The sequence below is a fragment of the Ascaphus truei genome, chromosome 3 (assembly GCF_040206685.1).
Source record: "Ascaphus truei isolate aAscTru1 chromosome 3, aAscTru1.hap1, whole genome shotgun sequence".
Taxonomy (NCBI): Eukaryota; Metazoa; Chordata; class Amphibia; order Anura; family Ascaphidae; genus Ascaphus; species Ascaphus truei.
In genome coordinates, this window is record NC_134485.1 from 361,548,886 (window position 1) to 361,563,177 (window position 14,292).

Consider the following 14,292-nt stretch of genomic DNA (forward strand, 5'->3'; position numbering starts at 1 on the left):
TAACCTTCCCGTTTTAAACCTCACTGGATAAGTCACAGCACCTTAAAATTTGTATGCCACTTCAACCAGTAACAAAACCCCCACATGTCTCAACCATTTGGGTCCCAGGACCGTGGCAGCTGCGAGCAGTGTGAGTGCAGCAGGGGGTATGTGTGTGTGTGTCTGTCTGTCTGTGTGCGTGTGTATGTTTATGTAGGAGACGTGTCCTGGGTCAGTTCCAGCTCTGCGCAGTAATACTCACTGACAGAGCAGGCTGTGGGGCTCCAGCCTGACTGACGCCTCGCTCTGTGCCTGTGTTGTTGCCGCTGCTCTGCCTGCTGCAGCCCTTCCTCCTTCACATGCACACGGCGGCCAGGGGGGAACCAGCGCCCGGCCAGCAAGGGTCAAATCACAGGTAAGACATGGTCACCTTCTCTTTTGGTTTCGACACTTTGTGTGAGCGTTTCCCAACTTCTTCATCCCATCCCTGCAGTGGGATCGGGGCAAGCAGTGCAGGGCTGCAGCCAGATGGTCTGCAAAACTGGGACGGACCCTGAATCCTGTCTGCTGGCAGTGATGACCTCACCTAAGGCTGCATGGGGGTGACCCACTCAATGATAATGTACAATGTACAGTTCTTCTAATAGGTCATGATACATACACTCGCATGTCTTGCAATGACATGAACCGTGTTTCCTATTTATAGATTGCCATACAGTCATATTGTGACGATCAACTTTCAGTTCTCAACATATCACTGGTCTCAGAACTGCTTATTGTAACAAGTGTAACTATAGGAAAGGTTGCAAAATTAGTCACTGTGTGGAAAAACAGAGCAACTATGTTTAATTCCTCAGAAAGTGGGGATAGTATATACAGTATGATCAGTCAATACCCTACAGCACTAGGATTGATTATTGCAGCAAAAGGTTATATGTAACGAATACACTGATAATGCAATTCATGGGTGAAATTGATCAATACATTAAACCTCTTCACTGTTGGACAGGCTAGATACGCAGCATTTAGCTTTCATTTGTAAATATTGCTTATTGGAGCTGGCATTTTTATAGGATATTATCTGATCATGCAAAATACTGTGACTGATGAAGAAATTTAATCTCTGCGCTTCTAAAAGTCCTTGTTCCCTCAGAAGCCAAGGGGTTAACTAGTGCGTGTTTGTACTGTCTAGTGTTAAGAAAAATGAAGTGAAAGGAACAGTATTGGTATCTTGGAGGTTGCTTGACATGTTTTCAGTTTTACAGCGTGATAGTTATTTGCATTTTAGGGGAGGTGGGAGGGACGGAATAGAGGAGACAAACTGACGCCAGTATTGTGATCAGGAGAGAAGGAGAAGGAGGAGCTGTCCAGGACAGCATATTTCTCTTAGTGGCTAATCTCTGAAAAGACTCAGCATCACTTATTTCTATAGAAATAACATTATGACGCATTATAGACGACTTTGTGGTCTTGTGAAATGAGAAATGACTATCCTCTTTGTTGTTTGCTAAGTCTGTCTGATATTTATGAGTTGAACTGCACCTGCAGAAAGATATAGCACATTTCCCCCATCCCCCCTTGCAGAGATCCTGAGCAGACCATCTGCAGAACTCGGTTCCCTATTAATACATTCCCATGCTTGTGTCCAATGCTGCCTTACAGATAAAGCCCTAGGGATTCTGCCAGAAAATACAATTAAAGTAGAGGGCAAAGACCAACTAAAGGAAATATAAATGTGTAAATATAAAGGTAATATTATTGTTCAATTTCTCTGATGCATAGATTTTAAGGATTGAATAGTTATTACTTCTTAGAGTGAGACTTTACTGGTGAGTGTAATGTCATTGATTATGCATGAGTTCCAATGACTGTCACATTCCCAATGACTGATTCTTGATAGGCCTGCATGGCCATAAGGTAAAAGTATAGTATGTCACAAGCAAAGGAAAAATCAGCCATTCAATTACGATTTCCATGTACAGATTTTTAGGAACAGCATGTGAAGTAAACTTATTTTTTTGTTAAATATCAGTTACCTCTGTATTAGGCTTACCCACTAAAAAAATATCACAGACGCCAAATATTTGTTTTCAAATACAAAGGGGATAATGTATCAATGCCTCCTGGCTACAAGAGAAGGGCAAAAGTGGAGCAAAATAAAATATATCAAATAAAAAGGTCCAATATGAAACAGTGGTATTTTTCTTTCTTTGATTGTTTTGCTGCAGATTTTTGCTGCACGTTTGACCCACTTTTCCAGCCAGGTGACTCTGATACATAAACCCCAATGTTTCCATATTAAAATGGCATGGTGCAAACTGAATCCATGGTCCCCGAGGAAATAGGAATTGTTTTTAGATTGTTATACCCTGAACCAACAAGAGATTATGGACCGTATTTACTAAACATACTGTGCAGTGCTTTGCCAGAAGACACATTATGGCCTATTCAAGTAAATGGATAGTAAGGGGTTTCCAGAGCCAGAAGGTATTTTATGGCATAGCAGCACTTTACAAAAAAGGGCCTAACATCTTCATATCTGTAATAGAATGTACAGATTTCACAAATCATTCTTCTGCACCTAGGGTAAGCGAGCAAGTGGATGCAGCACACAAACCTTAGATTCTTCTCTACAGATGCCTCTTTACTAGAACCACAATACAAAGCACAATATTTGAATACAAAAGAGTTATGGTGCATTTAGAGCTGTTTTAATCACACTGTGGTCCCTGTCACTCCATAGGTCCTCAAAGACTTGTGGTGTTCCCTGAAAGTCTTGAAAAATTCACTTCAGACTGCTCTCTCCTGCAGTCTGAGCCTTTTTATCGCTACCAAGAGCTGTCGTTTAGACACAGATTGTTTTTTCAGATAGATTATGCATGTAAATATATTGATGAGGAGAGTTAAAGTAAGTATGAGAAAATGTGCGATTCACTTTGATACGTACACACAAACATGTAGGCTTATTAGTGATAGGGTAATTACTAAAATATTACGTTACCATGCTGCTCTTCTTTTTAGTATTAAAAATACAAACGCTTTTCAGAACAATATCTCTACTGACAATGGTAAAACTCTTTTCATTGACAAATCCTGATGTCACCTTGTTAATCCATTCAGACACTCCCTGTATGCTGGTTATTCAAATGAATCTCAGCTCATCTTGCGCTGCATTGTTCAGTATGCGTTTTTAGAAACTACTCTTAAAGAAACAATCAAATCACCTTTAAAAAAAAAAAAGCTGTGTGTGCTGTGCACGCGCATAGTAAGTGAAACTTCTTTGACTTTTGTCACAGAAATTTTATTTGTGTTGGTGATGTTTTAATTAAAAATCAAAATACAATCTCAATGACAAAACGCAAATAAATTTGACTTAGAATGCGCGTGCTCGGCACACATCCCCTGTATTAGCTATTTTCACTAAGTGTGAATTCCTCGTGTGACTGAGAGTGTGCCTGTGACTGAGAGTGTGCCTGTGACTGAGAGTGTGCCTGTGACTGAGAGTGTGCCTGTGACTGAGAGTGTGCCTGTGACTGAGTGTGCCTGTGACTGTGCCTGTGAGTGAGTGTGCCTGTGACTGTGAGTGAGTGTGCCTGTGCCTGTGACTGTGAGTGAGTGTGCTTGTGACTGTGAGTGAGTGTGCCTGTGACTGTGCTTGTGAGTGAATGTGCCTGTGACTGTGAGTGAGTGTGCCTGTGACTGTGAATGAGTATGCCTGTGAGTGTGAGTGACTGAGTGTGACTGAGTGTGCATGTGACTGTGAGTGTGTGTGTGACTGTGAGTGAGTGTGCCTGTGAGTGTGACTGAGTGTGCGTGTGACTGTGAGTATGTGTGTGACTGTGAGTGTGACTGTGAGTGTTATAACCGGCAGCCTGTCTCCTCTCCTGTGTGTGTCTGGTTACCTCTCTGTGTGAGCCTCAGTCCCTCTCCTGGTTACCTCTCTGTGAGTCACACGGTGACAGCCTCCCTGCTGGCTGTGTGCTCACTAACCTGTTGCTCTCACACTCTTTCTATCGAGGACTCCAGCACATCTAGTCTCCCCTCCTCCTCCTCCTCCTGTATTACACTAAGCAGCACCCCTAGTCTGCCCCCTGTCGTCTCTCAGCTCCTTCCCCCCACCTCTCCGCTCCTTCCCCCCACCTCTCCGCTCCTTCCCCCCACCTCTCTGCTCCTTCCCCCCACCTTTCCGCTCCTTCCCCCCATCTCTCCGTTTCTTCCCCCCACCTCTCCGCTCCTTCCCCCCACCTTTCCGCTCCTTCCCCCCATCTCTCCGTTTCTTCCCCCCACCTTTCCGCTCCTTCCCCCCATCTCTCCGTTTCTTCCCCCCACCTCTCCGTTTCTTAATCTCTTCCGGGATCTCCGGCTTTGTCTGGACTGGGGAGGAGCCGGGGACTTGGGAGGAGCCGGGGACTGGGGAGGAGCCGGGGACTGGGGAGGAGCCGGGGACTGGGGAGGGGAGGAGCCGGGGACCGGAGGAGCCAGGGAGGGGTGAAGAGGCCGGTACTGAGCCGCCCGAACGTCCTGCTCCTCTCACCAACGGCTCCGCTGCCAGCCGCTTCTGCGCATGTGCAGAAGTTCTTAAGCATCGCCATTAGTAGTGCGCATGCGCGGCATGGCAGCGGACATGTGGGGGGAATGGCAGCCATTAGGAGCGGCGGTGGCGGCGATATGTAATCGCCCGTGTGGGGGGAGCAGCGCCGTTTGGGGGGGAGCAGCACCCGTTTGGAGCGGGGCCGGCGGCTATCGCCGCCGCATGTGACACCAGACGTGTGGGGGGAATGGGGGGGGGGGAGCCGTGACGTCACTTCCGTTTCACACTTCACCCCCCAACTCTCCATTTTACCCCATCAGAATAGGTGCCACTAAAGAAGTTTCACTTAAAAAAAATGTGTGTGTGTGTGTGTGTGTGTGTGTGTGTGTGTGTGTGTGTGTGTGTGTGTGTGTGTGTATATATATATATATATATATATATATATATATAATTTTAATATATGCAGCCTTTTATTACCTTTATTGAAAACGAATTATGTAAGGTGCCGATCAATTGGTTCTCCTGTGACCGATCAGCAAGATCCTGTTTCCCAGGGTTCACTGAATGGCTGCCTTTCAGTTTCAAATCAATCCTTCAATCAGTGTAACTCAGCAGCTACAATGTATTCTTACTGTATATTACTAAGGTAACATTATCTATTGTTACAGTTTGCAGCTCAAACTGCTGAGAACTTTGGCAACAAATTATCACAAACAGGAAAGTGTTACAAAGATGTTGCACTGCGGGGGAGGTGGCTAAAACCTGCTATAGAAATCAAAGGATGCTCATTATATTAAAACCCATTAAAAATGGCTTTATGAGTTGAATTTTAAAATACAATTTTATAGTAAGTATTATCTAATACAGGGGAGCGCAAACTTTTGATGCTGCGCCTCCTGCCTGGCTACCCCCGGTCTCACGCCCCCTCTCCTACCTGGCAGCAGTGTCAAATGACGCTCTAGGGTCACGTGACATCAGGTCACGTGACCCGCAGCGTCATTTGATGCCAGTGACGTCACATGACCTCGCATGACCTCGCAGCGTCATTTGATGCCGCGTTGCCATGGAGACGCGTCTGAATCCTGGTAAGGTTTAGTGTTGCAGAGCCCCCCCCCCCAGACAAATCTCCCGACCGCACGAGGTCTCTGCAACTTCATCTTTCCGGGATTCAGCTGTCTTCTGGTCACGTCGCCATGACAACACGGTGAAAATGACGCCGTGGGGTCATGTGACGTGAAGCGTTGTCATGGAAAGGCGCACGTCAAATGACGCTGCAGGGTCACGCGACCTCGCGTCACATGACCCTCGGAGTCATTTGACACCAGATCACTGGAGAGGGGGGGCACCAGCTCTGGAGTCGGTACACAGCGGGGGCGCAGCAAAAAAACTTTGCGCGCCCCTGGTCTATTATACTGTACAACAGGGCTAATCAACAGCTGAAACTGCAGCATTTGCTAAATATGTAACTTAACCCAGCACACTGGGGCGCTTTGAAGACATATTCCCTGTGCTGGAGAAAAGTCCAGCTCCATCCAAATGAATGGGAATACAATCTTCCCAGCACAGGGAAGGCATCATCACAGTATATTGAATATGGACACATAGCAGTTACTGTATATGTCTCACGTAGTTGAGTTGTATGGGGTAAGGCTTGTACCAAAAGCTTAAGGCAAAGAAAGTTGATATGGTTCTCAGATAAGTATTGTAAAGGCAAAAAAAGAGTTAGGAAATATAGTGAGACTCATAAGGCTAAGGCCCGCTCCCTCAGTCAGCGCGCCCGCACTGCAGACAGGCGGGGCGCTGACAGACACAGACCGCGATATGCGGTCTGTAGGGAGCGGGAACCGGAGCAGGAGGTGGGCGGGAGTGGGAGGGGGGGGCGTGGCTTGAGCGGAGGGACCCGCTACTCCACCCCCCTCTCTCCCTCCACGGGCTCGGGCTGCAGGAGGGAGCTGCTGCGGGCTGCTGTAAGGTAAGCATCTCCCTCCCCCTTCTGCCACAAAAACACACACACACACACACTACCTTGAGTAGGAAGCTGCCTGATGACAGCTCCCGCTCCCGCCCCTGCCGCTGATTGGCTCATCAGCACACCACGTGACGAGTCACCGCTCTGGATCACAATTTTCTTGAATCCCCTGCCGGCTGACGCGTCACAGTGCGTAGTAAGCCGTCAACGAGGGGGGACTGGGACCGGCTAGGGAGGATTCCCCTGCTGGTGGGGAACGCTTGCGCGGCCGTCTGCGCCGCCGAGCGCAGCGGGTCCCAGCCCTAAGGCAGAAGATAGAGAACTACAGCAATATCAAGCTAGGCAGAAGGAGGCCAAGCAAATTATCAGATGTGCAAATGCCCAAGGAGAAGGGGAAATGGCTCAGTCAGTATGGAAGAGGGACAAAATATAAAAGGTGGAATAATAAGACTAAAGACAGAACAGGAAAGTCATATAGAGGGGGACAAACGTATAGCAGACAACCTTAATAATTAATTTTGCTCAGTCTTCACAGCAGAAAGGGAAGGAGAGGGACTACAGTTAGGGAACAAGAATATAAATGGAAAGAAGGTCCTAATAGACGTTTTACAAGTGAAAGTGGATAAATCAATGGGGTCAGACCATTTAGCAAGTCATTATCAACAATTATAAGCTAAAGCTGGTAAATTCCAGGCATTATTGAAATCCCTGCTCTCTGATTGGTTAAAATTCCGGACATTATCCAATCAGTAATGGCCTGGAATTGTTGGCACCTTGCCAAGTTTTACAGCCAATCAGCTTTCAGTTCTCATTCACAAAGAGTGAGATTTGCTCTTAGGCTGAGTTCAGGGTGGATGCTACGCGACGTGCGCGTGCACGTCCGTCACAATTTCGGGTTGTTCGGTGGGAGTTTTCAAACTGAAAACACCACCGGCGGCGAAGTACAGCGTTGACGCTGCTACATTTTGCTGCTACAACCCAAAATGATATTTGGGGCTACAGTTGCGCCACGTGACACGTTCGCCACACCCCCAAATGCCGCGACCCAACTCCTACAGCTAAGTCACAGATCGCTGAGCTGCAGGAGCAAGCGGCGGAGGCGCTGCACGGAAGCTCGCGCCCATAGCATCCACCCTGAACTCGGCCTTAGACAGGGGAGGTGATTGGACAGGTGGCAGCAGCAAGGCACTGACTCCTCCCCCTTCCTGCCTGCACAGAGCTCCGCACAGGAGAGTGAGGGGAAAGGTGTGTGTCTGTGTGTGTTTTGTGGGTGTACAGAGGGCCAGCAGAGTGTTTTATTGGTATGTGTGTCTTCTGTTGGTGTATGTTTTGTGGATGTAGAGGGGGCCGGCCACAGCGTCTGTTTTGTTGGTGTGTGTCTGCTGTGTGTGTGTTTTGTGGATGTAGAGGGGGGGCAGCAGTGTGTGTTTTGTGGGTGGAGGAGGGGTGCAGAGTGTTTTGTTGGTGTGTGTCTGCAGTGTGTGGGTTTACAGGGGGCTTCAGTGGGTGTAGTGAGGGTGCTGCTGGTGTGTGTTTTGTGGATTTAGAGGTGGCAGAGTCTGTTTTGTTGATTTGTGTGTGTCTCTGCAGTGTATATTTTGTAGGTGTAGAGGGGGGCTGCAGTGTGTGTCTTGTGGGTGGAGGAGGGCTGCAGTGGGTGTTTTGTGGGTGCAGAGGGAGGGCTGCAGTGTGTGTGTTTTGTGGGTGGAGGAGGGGTGCAGAGTGTTTTGTGTGTGTCTGCAGTGTGTGGGTTTACATGGGGGCTACAGTGGCTGTAGAGGGTGGGGCTGCTGGTGTGTGTTTTGTGGATGTAGAGGGGGCAGCATTTTGTTTTGTTGGTGTGTGTTTTGTGGGTGAAGAGGGGGGCTGCAGTGTGTGTGTGTGTGTGTGTGTGTGTGTGTGTGTGTGTGTGTGTGTGTGTGTGTGTGTGTGTGTGTGTGTGTGTGTGTGTGTGTCAGTGGGTGTAGATGGTGGAGGAGGGCTGCAGTGTGTTTTGGTGTGTGTGTGTGCAGTGTGTTTCGGTGTTTGTGTGTTTGTTGGTGTAGAGGGGAGGCTGCAGTGTGTGTTTTGTGAGTGTAGAGGGTGAGGGAGGGCTGTAGTGTGTTTTGTGGGTGTAGAGGAGTGGTGCTGCACAGTGTGCAGTGGGGACTGCAGAGTGTGTTTGTGTATATAGAGGGGGGGGTTGCAGAGAGTGTGTGTGTGTGTGTGTGTGTGTGTGTGTGTGTGTGTATATAGAGGGGGCTGTGTATATGTACAATTTCCTTTTAATAAACTTGCAGTAAAAGCATTAGAATGTAGGCAATCATGCTGATAAAAATCAATATGACTACAAAAATGTATCTTTTTTATAAAAATTAAAAAAAAAAAATATAAGCCTACGTTTAGCCTATAATAGTAATAATCCCCTCAGGGCATTCACCTCGCCTTGGGCCTTCAACTCTTCCAGCCAGGGCATTATTGGCCAGTAATGCCCTATTCTGAGGGGATTATTACTTAATTATAGGCTAAAGCAGGAAAGTTCCGGGCATTTTTGAAATCCCTGCTCTCTGATTGGTTAGAATTCTGGGCATTACTCATTCAGTAATACCCGGAATATTTGGCCACTTGCCAATTCACCTTTCAGAGATACAGGGAGAGCGCGTTGAGAAAAAAACGCCAATTTTAAAAGTTAACTGTAAATACCTCTCCTGGTCCATGCTCCGGCAGCACCTCCGCTCCTCTCCTCACTCAGTTCAGCAGCATATGCAGTCTCTCCCTCTCTCACCAGGGCCGCCAACAGAAATCGTGGGGCCTGGGACAAACATTTTAAGCAGCCCCCCCGTGTCGGCGGTATTGCCCGCCGCCCCCCCCCCCCTCCATTTCACACCTCACGAGCCCACTCCCCATGTATGTCTTGAAAGGGGACTCACGTGAGCGTCCGCAGGCGTGCTGAGGCGTTGGGGTTTTCAGCCAACAGCCGAAACTGTTTTTCAGCACGCAGTCCGCTGAAAACCTCCAATCACAGCAAAGCAGTGTCAACGTCACAGCGCCGTGACGTCGGCGCCGTGACGTTGATGTCGGTGCGTCGTGGGCTATTGGCCCAACGACATCAGTGCCCCGCCTCCCCCCACCTTCCGATCGCGCACGCTGGCTCGCCTGCCAGTCCATGGGATTGCTGCTGACCGGGCAGGCGACCCTCAGCGTCAGCACGGAGGAGCGCGGGCTGAGGCTCTATGGACACAGCCTGACTCCCTTTTCTCGCTCATCCCCTCTCTCCTCTCCCACCGTCAATTACCCCAAGCTCACTCATTCCCTCCCCCCCACACAATTCCCCCCATAAGATATATACCAAAAAACTTCCCACCCCCAATGCCAAAAACTTCCCACCCCCAAATACATTTAAAAAAATCCCCACCCCCTCAAATATATACAACCCCCCAAATGCATACAAAAAACCCACCTACCCAATACATATTTAAAAAAAATACATATAACTATATATATACACCCAACTCTATACAACCCCCCCAAATGCATACAAAAAACCCACCTACCCTATACATATATATAAAAAAAAAATATATATACACACACACACACACACACACACACACACACACACACACATATATATATATATATATATATATTATATATTATATATACACCCCAACAACCTCCCAAAACACATATACATAAATCATACTTACCTTCGGGATGATCGGTTAGGCCTGTGGCTGCAGGGAGGGGGGCGTGGCGTGCCGGTGGTGGTGGTGCTGCGGTGGAGGGGGGCGATGGCTGCGGGGGCCCCCGATGCTGTGGGGGCTGGTGGCACGGCTTGGTGCAGCGCGTGGGGGGGGGGGCGGAACGTCATTGTGCTGTGGGGGAGTGGAAGGACGACCCTGCACTGCGGCGGGGTGGCGGGACGGCGGGGGGGGAGGGGCAAGGGGGCCCTGTACTGTGGTGAGAGGGCCCTGTGCTGCGGCCGGTCTTGCGGATGGATCCTTTGCAGAGGGATCCTTTGCTCCGGGGGGCCCGGTCCTGTGAGGGGGGGGGGGGGTTGACGGTGCTGGGGGAGGGGAGGTGACGGCCCCGCTGCAGGCACCTGTTCCACAATGCTGCTCCCGCGCGTGTGCCGGGCCTCCCTCTCGCGCCGGAAGCTTAAGCCACTTGACTTCCGGCGCTGTCGATAGGGAGTCCTCTCACCTCTCTCTTCTCCCCTCACCTCTCTCTTTTCTCCCCTCACCTCTCTCTTTTCTCCCCTCACCTCTCTCTTTTCTCCCCTCACCTCTCTCTTCCCCCCTTACTTCTCTCTTCCCCCCTCATTTCTCTCTTCCCCGCTCACTTCTCTCTTCCCCCCTCACTTCTCTTTCAAAAACAAAAGGTAGATTAGAGAAATGGTCTAGACAGTGGCCATAATTTAATGCCACAAAATATACAATCATTCACTTGGGCCACACAATTCAAATACCCGATTAATGGCACTATAATGTCAACCACTACCGGGGAAAGGGACCCGAGAGCCATTATTTCTGCTGACTTAAAAGTAGGCCAACAATGTAAAAAATAAAAAAGCACTGAGAGAGCCTCAGGATGCCAGGTCCCCCTTCTTCCGGAGATACTTACCTCTGAAGAAGGTGCCAGTAGCTGTTCTCCTCGGCTGCCAGGGGTCACGTTATGGCCGCTGTTCAAAGATCTCGCGCCCTGCGGGCCAATAGGAAGCCATGATGTCATCGGTGCGGCTTCCTATTGGCCATTTGTGACACGGGAGCTTTAAACTTTAAAGCCCAGCCTGCTCAGCCGGAGTGGCTACCGCCACCTACTGCGGAAGTAAGTATCTCCGGAAGTAGTGAGTCCCCGGAGCTCCGGAAACTCTCTGCTTCAATGGTATATAAAAAATGATTCCTCCTTTAATATGTACATCTTGGAGGGGAGAAAAGAAATATGATCGAAATGGCAAAATAAAATAAATAAAGCGTTTTCAACAAGGTACACAATGGTAGCATATTTGAGCGTAAGAGATGGGAACAAGGGAACAGTATTTCTTCATGTAAAGGGTGGTGGATTCTCAAGAAATGCCCAGCGTGGGAAGAGAGGCAGGCCCGGTTTAGGAGACAGGGAGGCCCAGCGTGGGAAGAGAGGCAGGCCCGGTGTAGGAGACAGGGAGGCCCAGTGTGGGAAGAGAGGCAGGCCCGGTGTAGGAGACAGGGAGGCCCAGTGTGGGAAGAGAGGCAGGCCCGGTGTAGGAGACAGGGAGGCCCAGTGTGGGAAGAGAGGCAGGCCCGGTGTAGGAGACAGGGAGGCCCAGCGTGGGAAGAGAGGCAGGCCCAGTTTAGGAGACAGGGAGGCCCAGCGTGGGAAGAGAGGCAGGCCCGGTTTAGGAGACAGGGAGGCCCAGCGTGGGAAGAGGCTGGCAACAGTTGCTGAGAGCCGGTGCCCGGCGGCAGCAACCAAAGTTAAGTGGTAATTGTATCTGGGGAGGGAAGGGGGTTAGTGGTAATTGTATCTGGGGGATAGTAGTAATTGTATATGGGGGTAGTAGTAGTTGTATATCGGGGTAGTAACAATTGTATATCGGCGGTATTAACAATTGTATATCGGAGGTAGTAGTAATTGTATCTGGGGGAGGAAAGTAGTAATTTTATCAGGGAGGTAGTATTAATTGTATATAGGGATAGTAGTAATGGTATCTGGGGGGTAGTAGTAATTGTATCTGGGGGTAGTAGTAATTGTATCTGGGGGGTAGTATTAATTGCATCTGGGGGTAGTAATAATTGTATCTGGGGGGTAGTAGTAATTGTATATGGCGGGTAGTAGTAATTGTATCTGGGGAGTAGTATCAATTGTATCTTGGGGAGGGTGGTAGTAATTGTATCTGGGGAGTAGTTATAATTGTATCTGGGGGGTAGTAGTAATTGTATATCAGGGGTAGTAGTAATTGTAGTTGGGGCGATTAGTAATTGTATCTGAAGGGGTAGTGATGTCTGCATTTTGGGGGTATTATGTGTATTTAGGGGCAGTAATTAGTGTGTGTGGCAAGAGGAGGAGGGGAACATGAGTATAAGGAAGGCAGGGGGCCAGTGGCAGATTTTCCATTAGGCCCGGGCTTAAGGCGGCAAAATTTGGGGGCAAAAAAATGTCAGCCCCATATACATTTGCCGCGCTCTCGGGCCTATCGAGCCTGATGGGAAAGCACTTAGCTGTAGCGACCACCTCCTTGCTGCCACCCTACTCACCAACGTGACATCACACAGGGTTTCATTGCCATGGCAATGCGATGTTACAGCGTCAAATGGCGCCATGATGTCGCGTTACCATGGCAACGCGATGCCATGTGACTTCACGTCGGTGACGTACACACCATCATTTGCGATTCAAAAGGAGTAGAGCAGCAGCATGGAGGTCGGCCACCACAGCTAAGTGCCATGGGTCAGCAGATTTTGAAATCCACCGCTGCAGGGGTCCACATATGGGGGGGAGGGAGGTTGAAACTGTAGTCCTGGACCCCGGGAAATCTGTCGGCGTCCCTGTGTGTGAAAGAGCATGCATGTGTTTGTGAGAGCGTGCCTGTGAGAGAGCGTGTGCGTGTTTGTCTCTGTGTGAGAGAGAGTTATAAAGGCTTTATGCACCGTCCCTCCTTTGTGACGCTAAACCAAATAATGGAGACCACACAATGTTGGAAGAAAAGGTCACAGCTTTATTTTAACATCCGCTGTTAAAATCCTACCAGCCTGCCCGCCAGCCAAGTATGCTCCATGCAAAATGGGGGGGAGATCCTTGCCCAGACAGCCAGCAATTGGCCCGCTCCCTCCCCCCGCCCGTAGCATGTGAATGGGGGGGAGATCCTTGCCCAGACAGCCAGCAATTGGCCCGCTCCCTCCCCCCGCCCGTAGAATGTGCATGGGGGGGAGATCCTTGCCCAGACAGCCAGCAATTGGCCCGCTCCCTCCCCCCGCCCAAAAGCACTGTAAAATGGGAGGGGGAGATCCTCATTCAGCCGATGTTGGGCTGCTTCCCTCCCCCTCCCGCCCCTAGGGTCAGCTTAGGCCCAGCCCTAAAGCTGGTGCCCAGCCTTTTACCAGCGTTTATTGGGCATAGGCCGGCCCGGCCCTACAGCCGGCGCCTCCAGCCTGCCGCGCTGTTCTAGGGGCTCCAGCTGAGGGACAGACCCTAAAGTCCTCGCCCTTTCTCCGTCTCGTGAGCTTGGCTGGCGCGGCAGCTCCGCCACCCGGAGGCCCCTCTGCCGGGCACTGTCTACCCTGGGGCCGACACGCCCACCCAAAGCTGCGACCTCTGATCTTAATTCTTCCCGCAAAAAACCTTTGATGTTACTTAAGAACATCTCCAACCCTTTTGGTGATAGATGCACACAGTCCCTCTGTGCCAGCTGCACTCCTTGGTGTCAGTCTCTCTGCGCTTTAAGAGTTTTACCGCCGCTATAGGATGAATTTTGCCCATGGCCTTATTTACCTTCCTCCTAGCTTTCTCTTTCTGTGGCCCTTTTAAAATTTGCTTTGGACTAATTACAGACCAAATGATTAAAACCTCACTCCACCGAGCCTTCAAGCGAGCGCATTCCTGCTGTAACCGCTAAATCAACTCTAGTGTTTTGTTGTTGGCTGGGTCATTCCCCACGAGGTGTAGCAAAATAACATCCGGTTTCACCTGAAATTCTGCTCACGCCTTGTCCAGAGCCTATTACAGATCAACCAAGCACCTTCCTCTCTTCCCAAGCCAACGCCAATTCACCCCCTCCCCCGTACACCACAGCTGCTGGCCGCACCGCTGATCCTTCGCCCATACGTGCGCCCACTGAACGAAGGATGACCCATGA

The 14,292-nt window shown here is 49.6% G+C and overlaps 1 protein-coding gene across 1 annotated transcript in view; it reads left to right on the forward strand.

Annotated features, from left to right (window-relative positions):
• The first annotated feature begins 200 nt into the window (after positions 1-200).
• SMAD9 (SMAD family member 9) overlaps positions 201-14,292 on the forward strand; it is a 48,716-nt gene continuing 34,624 nt past the window's right edge. The window contains exon 1 of the mRNA XM_075592088.1: positions 201-394. The gene's annotated coding sequence lies outside the window, so the exon portion shown is untranslated. The remainder of the gene's footprint in view (positions 395-14,292) is intronic.